A 13,657-nucleotide genomic window follows, 5' to 3' on the forward strand; every position below is an offset into this window, starting at 1 on the left:
GCCAACGACAATCACACCCAGCTTGCTGTCGGGTGGTCAGAGGGAACTAGCTTTCATCAAGTTTCTGAGGCTTAGGAGGACAAAAAGAATACCTCACTAACGTTTTTATATTAATTTCGTGTTGAAATGACATATTTTGAACATGTCGAGCTAAATATATTATTAAAATTAATTTTGCCTGTTTCTTTGTCCTTTTTAAAAAAGGTGTGGTTACCAGGAAATTTAAAATTATATATGGGCCTTGAATTCTATTCCTGTTGGAAAGTGTGGCTGCAGGAGGTAAGCTGTCAAGGGTATGAATTTTTGTCATTTTTGTTCACTGTTCTCTCTAGTCCAAGAACAAGCCTGGCACAGGCCAGAGGAGCTTAATAGATGTTTGCTGAATGAAGGAATAGCACAGCATAGTGGTATAGTGGAATTTGTTGAGTGAATCAGTAGTTGGCTTAGCAGTAGAGTGGAATATAGATGGATTTTGGAGTCTGTGGGATGTAGGTTTAATTCTCTACACCCCTGGCAATGCACTTCACCTCCTCATCTGTTAAAAAGAAAATGCTGGCCAGGCGCAGTGGCTCACGCCTGTAATCCCAGCACTTTGGGAGGCCAAGGCAGTTGGATCACCTGAGGTCAGGAGTTCGAGACCAGCCTGGCCAACACGGTGAAACCCTGTCTCTACTAAATAAAAACACAAAAATTAGCTGGGTGTGGTGGCACGCACTTGTAATTCCAGGTACTCAGGAGGCTAAGGCAGAAGAATCACTTGAACCTGGGAGATGGAGGCTGCAGTGAGCTGAGATCGTGCCACTGCACTCCAGCTTGGGTGACAGAGTGAGACCCTGTCTCAAAAAAAAAAAAAAAAGAGAAAGAAAAGAAAAAGAAAATACTGTCTACTTCCCCAGCCACTTCTGAGAGTCCAGGTCCAGCACAGGACAGGCACACTGCAAGCTGTTGTTGTTTGTCATTTGCTGTGGGAAACCTGGGGAGGCCAGAGAACAGTGCCACAGGGCTGTTGCCTTTCCGGGTGTGTGAATGATAACTCCAAGTTAGGTGCCAGTCTGTGATCTCAAGCAGCTGCTGAGAGGTTTATCCCAAGACAGAAGGGCCCATATCCATCCCACTGCAGGAACCACAGCCAGTTTCCCCACAAAGACAGGCAGTGGCAGCCTGAAGAGGGAGGCCTAGGGCCAGCAGCCAGTGCAATTGGGGACTAGGAGAGGTATCTCCATGGGCCACCTGGAATGGCTCTAATTTAGAAACCCCCAGAGTGACAGTGCAGGCTGTTCTGTGGGCTTCTCAGATTCCTCCCCAGAGGGGCCCTCTGCGGGCTGCTACGCCAATGCTGTGCCTGGTCGGTCAACAGCCTCTGAGAGCACCCGCCCCAACGCCCCGGGGAACCGGCAGGCGGCAGCCCTCACTGGGACCCTCCTGTGGGCCCAGGGGGACAAAAGTGGCTCTCAATCCAGCACATGCACATTGAAGCAAGTCAAAGGATTTACTATGAAGCGTAGAAGCAAATCGTGCCAAATAGCAAGTACACATTCGTGAGTGGGACAGCATTTCCTTCTCCCACTGCTGCTGAGATGGCAGAAATCAGTCGAATTCAGTAAGAAATGGAATAGACTGAAGGCATTAGTCAGCAAATAAGGATCCCAGAAAAGTTAAAAGTAGCACCACCGGCCAGGTGCAGTGGCTCACGCCTGTAATCCCAGCACTTTGGGAGGCCGAGGTGGGTGGATCACGAGGTCAGGAGTTCAAGACCAGCCTGGCCACGATGGTGAAACCTGTCTCTACTAAAAATACAAAAAGTAGCCGGGTGTGGTGGTGGGCACCTGTAATTCCAGCTACTCGGGAGGCTGAGGCAGATAATCGCTTGAACCCAGGAGGTGGAGGTTGCAGTGAACCAGGAGATCATGCCACTGCACTCCAGCCTGGGCGACAGAGCAAGATTCTGTCAAAAAAAAAAAAAAAAAGAAAGAAAGAAAGAAAAAAAAGAAAAGACAAGAAAGAAAGAAAAGGAAAGAAAGAAGGAAACAAAAAAAGTAGCACTGCCAAACGCTGACCTGGAGCAAGGATTCCAAGAAGGAGTTCCAGATGCTAGTGTGATCATGAAGGTTCTGGAGAGAGTTGGTGTTGCAAGAAATAATGAAGATATTCCACTTTCAAGACCAGTAGATCTTGACCTTATTCAATCAACTCCCTTCAAACCCCTGGTGCTAAAAACACCACCCATGCACTTACGCTAAGTGAAAGACCACTAGATCTTCTGGATTTAGAAAGATCTCCTACAACCCCTGAAAATGAAGAAATCTGTGCAGCCGGCAGACTAAAGAGAGCATGGTCTATGAGAGAAAATGCTGTTCATCAAAATGGACAGCTGGTCAGAAATGATTCTCTCCCTGTGTCGCGTGGTGGGTCTGCTCCGGCCACTTCTAATTCTCATCTTGACAACATCACGTATGGCATTTCAAATACAGAAGCAACAACTGAAGGAACATCGGATGACCTGACTGTTGTAGATGCAGCTTCACTAAGACGACACGTAATCAAACTAAATAGACGCCTACAACTTCTGGAAGAGGAGAACAAAGAACGTGCTAAAAGAGAAATGGTCATGTATTCAATTACTGCAGCTTTCTGGCTGTTTAATAGCTGGCACTGGTTTTGCCACTAGAGTAACATCAGCTCTCAAAAATACTGTCTCAACAGCTGGAAATAAAAAGATTTGCAAACTTCAAAAAAAAAATTCCTCCCCAGAGAAGCAATTACTACTGAAAAATATATTTGCATTTAGGATGAGTGATCTAGGAACACAGAGGCTGAGGAGGAGGAAGAGAAAATAGCAGTCATCTCACAGCCGTGCTCTGCTACTTATTAATGTGAGACTTTGGGCAGATGAAGGAACCTCTCTGGGCCTGAGTGTCTGTGCCTCTAGCATGGGAATGGCAGTGGTGGCTGCCCTTCCCAGCAGGGGCCTCCAGGGGCCAGGTGGGGCGACTTGGACCAGTGACTGTTCCTCAGCTGACTCAACGCGGGTGAAAACCTGATAAATGGCTACCCACCTCCCCCAAGAAGGGCTGTGTTAATTTCATGTTGCTTCCCCAGCCACTTCTGATATAGCAAACTGCCACCAACTTTGTGGCTTCAAGCAACACAAAGGTATTCTCTTGTCGTTCTGGAGGTCAGAGGTCTACAATCAAGGTGACCAAGGGCTGTGTTCCTTCTGGAGCCTTCAAGGAAGAAATCCATTTCCTTACCTCTGCCAGCTTCTAGAGGCCACCTGCCCTTGTTGGCTGCTGGAACCTTCTTCCACCTTCAAAGCACATCCCTCCGGCTTCTGCTTTGGTCACCACACCTCCTTCTCTTACTCCGGCCTGCCTGCCTCCTCCTTATAAGAACTCTTGGGGGACCGGGCGCGGTGGCTCACGCCTATAATCCCAGCACTTTGGGAGGCCGAGGCTGGCAGATCACCAGGTCAGGAGATCAAGACCATCCTGGCTAGCACGGTGAAACCCCATCCCTACTAAAAATACAAAAAATTAGCCAGACATGGTGGCACGTGCCTGTAATCCCATCTTCTGGGGAGGCTGAAGCAGGAGAATTGCTTGAACCTGGGAGGTGGAGGTCTCAGTGAGCCGAGATAGCACCACTGCACTGCAGCTTGGGCGACAGAGTGAGACTCTGTCTCAGAAAACAAACAAACAAACAAACAAACAAAACACAAAAACTCTTGGGACTACATCATGCTCACTTGGATAACCCAGGATCATGTTCCTGTCTCGAGAGCCTTAACTTAGTCACACCTGCAAAGGCCCTTTTACCATGTAATGTACATAGTCACAGATTCTAAGATTAGGATGTAGATCTTTTGGGGGTAGGGTAGGGGGGCATTATTTAGCCTACCACAAGGGCCACAGGCACAATCCTGTATAATTTAAAGGGAATTCACTGGCTTTTCCTGGACTGTCCCCCAGGATAAGATTTCCTGCCCTGGTATCTGGCAGCAGGGCTCTTGCAGCTTCAGGTGGATCTAGACAATGTGTGTCAGGTTCCAAATTGGGAGGAGTACACATTTTATCAGAGGGCGTTTTGTTTTTAAAAGCATGCATCTTCACATCGTGCTCAGAAGAGCTCACATGCACTGAATGCTTCCTCTGAGCCCGGATGACGTCAAGTCATCACGAAGCAGCCACCACTGCTAATCCCATGCTAGAGTCACAGACACTCGAGCCCAGAGAGGTTCTTTAGCCTGCCCAAAGCTTCATGTTAATAAGTAGCAGAACACGGCTGTGAGACAGACAGTGAGTCCAGAGTCCATCCTCTCAACCCATCTAAAATTCTGTCTCTAAAATCCAAGCCCTGCTCTAAAAGAAGGAGTTTTTAATCTACACACCAGTTCCATGAACAAAGCACTCCTTTATCTAAGGTCAGAAGCAGAGGTTTGCTAATGACAGAGAGAGGGAAGGGGACAAGGGGTTGTCCCAGGCCGTCAGTAGCAAAGACAAATACCAATGTCTTAAGCAACCTGCCTTGGAAGACACGGGTCAAGGCTGAATGCTGAAAGGGCCTCTCTGCCACCTTGGGTTAGCCCCTGCTATCCAGGGCTCATGGGGCTGCCTGAAGCCTTACGTCCAGGAACTCTGCCCTCTCTGGGCTCCACAGATGAATCTTAACCCACAGGCCTAGAGCCCTGCCCCGGTACCAGCCACTGAGCTGGACATTTTGCACGTCATCTTTGTAAATGGAATCATCCCAACACTCCCTGGCTGCTGTCTCGTCCCTGCTGTAAGAGGAGGGAAGGGAGTGGGGATCACAGGCTCATAACCAGCACTGTGCAGATTCAAACCCAGATCATCCTCCCGAAAGCCCCATGGTGGGTGTCCTAGCCTCTGGTACATCTGTGAGTGTTCCCTCAGGCCAGGAGCTACGCCAGCATCATCTCTACCCTCTGGGGTGTTTAGATCCAAAAGATGAGCTAAGGAATTGTAACTCCACAGGTTTAGGCATGGAATGGAGGCAGCCAGAGAGGTGAAGGCCAGCAAGGGTCAAGACTGCTTCCTGAGCCTGGAGAAACTTCCAGGCTGAACAACCAGCACAATAACAATGGTAACGACAATGGCTGGGCGTGGTAGCTCATGCCTGTAATCCCAGCACTTTGGGAGGCCGAGGCAGGTGTATCACCTGAGGTCAGGAGTTCGAGACTAGCCTGGTTAACGTGGTGAAACCCTGTCTCTACTAAAAAAAAAAAAAAAAAAAAAAAAAAAAAAAAAAAATTAGCTGGGGGTGGTGAAGGACACCTGTAACCCCAGTTACTTGGGAGGCTGAGGTGGGAGAATCACTTGACCTGGGAGGCGGAGGTTGCAGTGAGCCTAGATCACTCCACTGTACTCCAGCCTGGGCAACACAGCGAGATTCTGTCTCCAAAAATATATATAGTGACCAAATATCAGCTGCTATTTCCTGGGTGCCCCCTATGAGCTGGGCATGGATGGTTGGATGGTACTGCCCAGTGAGGGTGGGCTCTGGAGGGGCAGGAGCAAAGCTGCTGACCTCTGGCTGCTGTCTCTCTCCAGACATCCATTCAACAAACATCATCTTTGTAATGGAATCATCCCAACACTCCCCGGCTGTGATCTCATCCCTGCTGTAAGATGAAGGAAGAGAGTTGAAGTCACAGGCAGTGATGTAGCAGTCACCCAGGTGCTGGGGGACACGGCAATGGCATCTCAGGGAAATGACCCAGTGCCAGGTCCCCCACAGGTACACCCTCTCTTTACAAAAGCTTAACACCAAATAGGAATGTCCCAAACAGGTAAACTGAGGAATGCTTCTTGTTATCAGAAAAGAAGTCACTGCAGAGACCCTTCAAGTAGAATGCTATTGTCTTTCTGGAGTGTAAAGCTATCCGAGCCTGTTGCACAAGTGATTCCCAACAAGGGTCTTTGGAGGCCCCGGGGTATGGCCATGCTGGGCTGGGTGAGCTGGGCTGCCCAGGGTTACCTTGCTGAGCACTCAGGTGATGCGGTGGCCATGCCATGTGCTTGCCTACCAGGCAGGGCCTCTTCCTTGCAGGTTCTAAGGCTGGGCGTGGTCAGGCCTAGCCAATCAGTTCTTCTGTGTCCCAGCAGGGCGGGGCTATGGCCCAGGCAGCGCCTGTGAGGCTCAGTTCTTTGCTTTGGGGGAAACACTGAGGCTTCCCTGTCCCTCTGGGTTTGCAGGAAGGACGGGATGCAGCCTGGAGCTGCTGGTGGCCGTCTTGTCATCGCAAGGGGAGAGGCTGCCTGAGGAGGGGACCAGCAGGGAGCTAACGCCAGCTGAGGTGGAGATTCAGAGAAACTCCAGAGGGTACCACTGGACCCAGAAATCCAGCTGGACCTAGCAATGTTTCCGTTGTATGAGCCAAAAACATTCTCATCTAATCAATTTTTTTTAATGAAATAAGTGACCAAAACAGTAAAACAAACCCCCCCCCCTTTTCTGAGGCCAGCTTGGTGCCAACAGCATGAGCAGCTAATGCCACCTGTGCCCATGCATCCTCTCAGCTTGCACAGTCAGGTCGCTGGCAGCTGCAAAGTGGGGGCTCGGGAATGGGGGCTGAGAGTCAGGCTCTGAGGGTTTTATCAGAGCTCTTTCCTTGGCTGGGGTGTTTTGAGGATGGCTGCTAAGGTCACTCACTGAGACAGGGCTGTGGCCCCAGCAGTGAGGGAATAAGGACAGAGTCCCAGGGCTGCAAGTTGGAAAATGTCTCCTAGGCCACTGCCCTACAAGACGCCACCCCGTAGAGAGGGTCATAAATCACCACAGTGGGAATGCCTCTGGGCTGTTAGCAGGAAATAGAGGGTGGAAGAACCAGGCCTGCCCTTGAAAACGTTACTGTCAAGGTTATGATTCACATCCAGCAAACAGATACAGGAGAAAAGAAGCAGAGAGGGATTGACAGAGCAGGCAGACAGCCCCTGGGGCTCCATCTCCTCTCCATGGGCCGGGCATGGTGCTAGGACCTACAGGCATCACCAGCCTCTGCCCTCAGCCTCCTGCTTGCCCAAGATGGGCAAAGAGAGAAGCCGCAGTGAGACCACATGCTAGGGGCCAGGGGCCGGAAGGAACAGAGAGGCATGGACGGCACAGATGAGGGAAAAGCGAGCAGAAGTGCAGGGGACCCGTGGAAGCACAGGGGAGGCAGAGATGAGGGCAAAGTGGTGGGAACAGGGCGAATTAAGATTCAGTCCCCAAGGAGCCAGTGGGGGATGGGGATCTGACTCGGGGAGGGGTGGACGGGGGTTGGGGGATGGGGGTGCTGTGTTGGAAGGAGGGTGACTCTGGCTGGGGCCGTACACTCCCACTGGAGAGCTGTGGCCTCTCTGGTCAAACAACTCAGCCTCTGCTGTCCTGCAGCTGCTGGAGGGGCTGGCCCAGTGCAGGGTTTGTGTAGAGATGGCCCATCAGTCACACACCCCCGCCCCCCACAGTGGGGTTGCCCGGACACATGCTGGCCATCTCGCATTCCTCCCAGTGGTTTCCCCAAGCACAAAGGGGAGGAGGCACACAAGGCAGCCGCCCGCTTCAGGACGGCGCCCCACTTTCTGCTTGGTCTGGACCAACCCCACGCCTCACCTGGATACAGACTGCAAAGGCCTCCCCTGGGGTCTCCCTGCCCCCCGGCCTGCCCTCTCTCCACTGCTCTCAGAGAGGTCCTTCCAAAAGGCAAATGTGACCATCCCACCCTCAGGCAAGATCCCTCCATGGCTCCCTCTGGCCTCCCAGGATAAAGCCCTGCTCATAAGGCTCTTCATGGTCCTAGTGCCTGCCACTCCCCTCAGGCCTGGGTTAATTTCCATGCACAATTTCATTTAATCTTCCCCACCACTCAATACACAACCCCATTCTACAGATATCTTAAGTGAGGCTGGGAGAGGCTAAGTAAACTTTGCCCATTTCCCACATCGGCAGAAGCACCGTTTTCCTCATCTGGGGTCAAAACCAAGGTCATCTATGACCCCTGGCTCTCCCTCACGCAGGGCAAGTCACAAACATCCATTCGTCACAAATGCCCATCTCTTCCCCGTTTTCTGTTTTCACTGCTGCCATTCTGAGGTAGACTGTTATTCCTCACTGTACCTACCAGGCTTCCTTCCTTGTCTTTCCTGTCCATCCAATTCACCCAGCACACTGCTGCCATTTTGATCCTCCTGGAATAGCCATTTTCTATCTGGTTACTCCCTGCTCAAGAACATTCAATGGCTCCCCAGTGCCAAAGAACCAAAGACCAGACTCCTTCATGCCCTTTACCCCCAACCTGAGGGGTCTGGGAAAGCAAGTAGGGAGGCTTCCCAGGGTGCCTTCCTAAGCCTCTCAAGAGGCTCCCGCCTCTCTCTACTGGCTGAGTGGGAGGAGGGGGCAGGGTCCCTCCCCTGGGCTCAGGGCACAGGTAGCTGGAGGGCAAGACTGGATTCCAGCTGTTGGAGCCCTCATTGCTGCCATGGAGTCGGCCTCTCTGACCTGCAGAGTCCTTGCTTGGGGTTCTAATGGGGTAGACATGGTTCTTTCCACTCGGAGGTCTCTGTGGGACCTTTAAAGGGATGACAGCATGGATAATGGGAGGATTGCCACAGGCTGCAGCATTCCACGTGTGAGCTTGAACTCAAAACTGACCTCTGCACAGTTGTGGTACCCACAGATGGGCACGTGAAAATGACGCTCAGTTCAGCCAGTGAAAAGAGATTCAACCGGTCTTCCGGTTCAAGTTCACATACTGGTAAAATTCCTCCCATCTTTTGGAGACCACCTGTCACAGCACTTAGGAAGTACAAGGCTAAGAATGTCCCTTTTGTCACCCATTTGTAACCAACCTCACATATAGACACGACCAAGAAAAATAAATCAGAAACATAAGCCATAACTGTGTATTAAACTGAAAATCTGAAATTAATATCCCAGTAAATGAAGAAAAGACTACTTATTATAAGGCGATTTCCCCACTTCCAAGAAGTATTGGGCCTCAGTTTTCCCACCTGTACAGTAAGAACTTGGGTAGGACTATATTATCCCAACATTTCTTCCTGCACTGAAATTCTCAGGTTTCATGAGTTAGTCCCAGTTAGAGAAGGCTGCAATTCACAGCCTAGGTCACAAGGATAGCAATTTTTGGAGAGTTCTTTGGAGAAAAAGAAACAATATCACAACTGATAGAATGAATACAGTTTTGGGCAATGTGGCAGTAACCTTCCGCTGGGGTAGGTATAGAACAGATTTGACAAAATGAACAGATGTCTTTTCCTATGGTGGGCTCAGGGCTCCTAGGTTTTGAGCATTTCCCAAGCATTACTTCACCGGTGAGGTGGCTTATGGGAAATCTGTGTATATGCACAGAACAAAGTCTGGACCTTCACGCACACTGGGAACAGTAGTTATCTTTGGGGTGGGGGGGGTCAGATGGGGGTGGGGCAGGCGGGACATTTCTGCCTTCCTGTACTTCTACCCAAGGTTTCTTTACCTTGACCCCACTGACATGCTGGCAGATAATTCTTTGCTTGGGGTGCTGTGCTGTGCAATGTAGGTAGTGTAACAGCATCTCTGGTCTCTACCTACTAGATACCAGTAGCATCTCCCCAGCTGGGGCAACCAAAAATGTCTCTAGACATTGCCAAATGTCCCATGGGAGGGCAAGATCACCCCTGCTTGAGAGCTCTATACTATACTCTATACTACTGAGTTTTTAAAAATTAAGATAAGCACATATCTTATGTTATGATGGATGGCTTTATTTAACACCTTAGCAAGTGTGGTTGATATTATCGGTCCAAAGGTCTCAAATCCACCTACTTCCTGCTTCTGCCATCACTACCACCTTTGTCTAAGCCACTGTCACCTGGACAACAATATCAGTTTCCAACCTGGTCTCTCTGTGGCTGCCCTGGCCCCAGCAAGTCTTTACGCAGCAGCCAAAATGAGCTTCTAGAAGCAAACTTCAGTTGTGTCACTCCTCTGCCTGGCTTCCTCCTATCCTGAGAATAAAATCCAAACTCTCCACTTGCCTTCAAGGTACTCTGTCGTCTGGACCTGGATCCACCCTCTGCCCCCCGCCCTCTGCTAGTCCCTTGCCACTCACGGTGTGGTCCTGCAGCGTCGACAGCCCTGGGAGCTGGTTAGAAATGCAAGGCCAGGTGCGGTGGCTCACACCTGTAATCCCAGAATTTTGGGAGGCCGAGGCGGGCGGATCACGAGGTCAAGAGATCAAGACCACCCTGGCCAACATGGTGAAACCCCATCTCTACTAAAAATACAAATATTAGCCTGGTGTGGTGGCGCACGCCTGTAGTCCCAGCTACTCGGGAGGCTGGGCAGGAGAATCACTTGAACCTGGGAGGCAGAAGTTGCAGTGAACTGAGATCGTGCCACTGCACTCCAGCCTGGTGACAAAGCGAGACTCCGTCAAAAAAAAAAAAAAAAAAAAAAGAAAGAAAGAAAGATAGAAGGAAGGAAGGAAAGAAGGAAAGAAGGAAGGAAAGAAGGAAATGCAGACACTCAGGGCCACCCTGGACCTGCTAAGTTGGATCTCGCAGGAGGCACGTGCAACTTCATGTTTGAAATGAGCGGCTGCGGCCCCACTGTCCTTCTCACTGGCTTCTTCTCATCTGTCACTTAAATGTGACCTCCACAGTGAGGCTTTCCAAACCAGACATTTGCAAGTAGTTGCCCATGCAGTGCTCTGTCTCAGCATCTTGCTGGTTTTGGACATAGCTATGACCACAACATGTAACCATCTTGTTTGTTTATGTTATTTGTTGCCTGTTTCTATGTCCGTAGCCCACAACCCGGGTGTAAGCTCTATGAAGGCAGACACAGGGCAGATGGCACCAAACATATAGAAGGCACTCAGAAAATAGTATTGGAAGGAATACTAGCTACATATATTGTGTCTTTTCTATGTTGTAGTAAGTTTTCTTTACAAGAATTATCTTCATGTTATCTATAGTTATCTTGTTTATTCTTCATGCGACCTATAGGTGAGATAGATACCATGTACGATAATCTCCCTTTTACAAATGAGGAAATGGAGGCAAAGGGACATAAAGTTTTGTAGCTGGTAATTGGCAGAATCGGGGTACCTGGGGCTGGGTGGGGAGTGATCTCGCTCCCATAACTGAACTCTTTACCTCTGCAGGATGCCTTATTTGTAAATCAAGTAGCATATTACACACATGAGGGATGCATAACATTGAAAGGAATTTCCTAGTGAATGCTTCTATAAAATAAAGAATTCTGCTGTTGGGGGTATTTATCCCTTGTGTGCTTTTTTGGTAAATGCCATCTTGGATTCAGAATCTGTTTAAGCAAAGTCCATAGATCCATATGTTCCCAAAGAGTGTTGATTCTACCAGCAGACATAAAACAAGTCCAACAAGGAAGATGCTGGGGCTACTCAAATTTAGAAGCCATTGGCTGTGCGTGGTGGCTCACATCTGTTATCCTAGTATTTTGGAAGGCTGAGGCGGGAGGATCACTTGAGGTCAGGAGTTTGAGACCAGCCTGGCCAACATGGTGAAACTCCGTCTCTACTAAAAACACAAAAATTAGCTGGGTGTAGTGGCAGGTGCCTATAATCCTAGCTACTATGGAGGATGAGGTAGGAGAATCAGTTGAGCCTAGGAGGCGGAGGTGGCAGTGGGACGAGACCACACCACTGCACTCCAGCCTGGGTGACAGAGCGAGATTCTGCGCCCCCCAAAAAAAGAAGCAGTGGATATTTCTGTGTCCTCTGTCAGGCTGGCCTTCCCTCCTCACAGCCACCAGGTAAATAACCTTTCAGCTTTGGGGATCCAGTACTTTCCTTCTATGGCCCTTCTTGCCTGTCCTCTTTCTTGCTCCAAGCTGCCTTAGGTAGTTATTTCCAGAATTTAATATGCAGGACAATCCATTTAGATAGAACACTGGGCCTCAGTTTTGCAAATGAGGAACCCGAAGCTCAGAGAGGTGAATTATTTGCTCAAGGTCACACTGCCAGTTGGCCAGAGACCTGGAGCTTGAACAGCTCAACTCGGAGTGGTCCTGGTATACGGATGATCACATAAGCTGAGGCTTGCTGACGCTGTGCCAAAAGCTTGCCTGCTTGATCTTACAACAGTCCGATTGGGCAGGCACCATGACTATGTCCATGTTACAGATGAGGAGACTGAGGCTCACAGAGGAAGAGTGACACATTCTCAAGGTCATGCAGCCAAGAAGAGAGCGGGGATTTGACTCCAGAAGGGATGCTCTATTATGTACTGCCATTCTGCTTTCAGCCTAGTGCAGTTATTTATTTATTTATTTATTTATTTTATTTGAGATGGAGTTTTGCTTTTGTTGCCCAGGTTGGAGCGCAATGGCACAATCTTGGCTAACTGCAACATCCACCTCCCGGGTTCAAGCGATTCTCCTGCCTCAGCCTCCTGAGTAGCTGGGATTACAGGCACCTGCCACCACGCCCAGCTAATTTTTGTATTTTTAGTAGAGACAGGGTTTTGCCATGTTGGTCAGGCTGGTCTCGAACTCCTGGCCTCAGATAATCCACCCACTTTGGCCTCCCAAAATGCTGGGATTACAGGCGTGAGCCACTGCTCCCGGCCAGTCACACATTTTAAATTTAGAAACCAGCCCTCATGGAGTTTCATGCAGGCAGCCAGACGTCACGGTTTGATGGTTCACCTTTTATTTTTGTTTTCAACCCAAAGAAAACAGAGCAGCTTGAGAAACCCATGCTGTGGTTCCCACAACACAGGCAACACACTAAAGCAAGCATACAAAATAGACAAACAGAAAGGTTGTTTGTCCACCTTGAGCCCCGTCTGGTCGAGAACCTGCTGCCATGACCCGAGAACCAGGGCAGTGGGGTGGGAAGCTCATCGTTTACTTAGACATGACTGTAACCATCAGCCCGAATCTCTTGAAAGGGAGTAAAGCAAGATGGTTAGGAACTGAAGCCTGGGAACGAGGCTTTGAGTTTTTAAAAATGAGAGAATCCAAAAGACGGTTTCATTTTAGAGCTTACGAGTCCCTGGACGTAGTTCAAAAAGGCTTTTTGCTACACCTGTTGCCACATGCCACCTGGAGGCTATCCTGTCACTTCCTCAAAGGCATGAAGGACAACTTCCCATCCTACTGCAACCTGGAGCCCCACCCAGCTCAGTTACAAACCTAGAGAGGTGTGTGACCTCGCAGATGACAGCAAATATCAGCTGACAAGTACGAAAGGTTTACAGTGTTCAGGGTGCCGTTCTATACGCCTTACACCTATTGACTCATTCCATCCTCACTGTAGCCTGTTAAGGCTGGTATTAGCACTCCCATTTTAAAGATGAAGAAACTGAGGCTTGAGGCATTAAGTAACTTGTCCAAGGTCCCACAGCTGGTAGAAGAGGGATGTGAAATCACTCTTGGAACCAGTGCACACAGCCTTCTGGAAGGACAGGCTGTCACTCAGCCAGCGATGGATTCTCCGTCCAGTCTGCGGGGGGTCTTCTGCATTGATCCCCATCCCACAAAGCTGATGACAGCACGGTGCAGTGAACAGAGGTAGGAATTGAGCAGACCCAAGTTTCAATCCCAGCTCCTCCATTTTCTAGCTGTATGACCGTGGGCGAGGGACTTGACCTTTCTGAGCCTCGGTTTTTGCTCTGCAGAT

General features: G+C 49.6%; 1 protein-coding gene and 1 pseudogene across 3 annotated transcripts in view; one reads left to right on the forward strand and one right to left on the reverse strand.

The window, feature by feature from the left end:
• TMEM51 (transmembrane protein 51) overlaps positions 1-13,657 on the reverse strand; it is a 66,801-nt gene that overhangs the window by 24,184 nt on the left and 28,960 nt on the right. The window lies entirely within an intron of this gene.
• LOC129007920 (mitochondrial fission factor-like) lies at positions 1,560-2,668 on the forward strand (annotated as a pseudogene).

Source organism: Pongo pygmaeus, chromosome 1 (genome assembly GCF_028885625.2).
Source record: "Pongo pygmaeus isolate AG05252 chromosome 1, NHGRI_mPonPyg2-v2.0_pri, whole genome shotgun sequence".
Taxonomy (NCBI): Eukaryota; Metazoa; Chordata; class Mammalia; order Primates; family Hominidae; genus Pongo; species Pongo pygmaeus.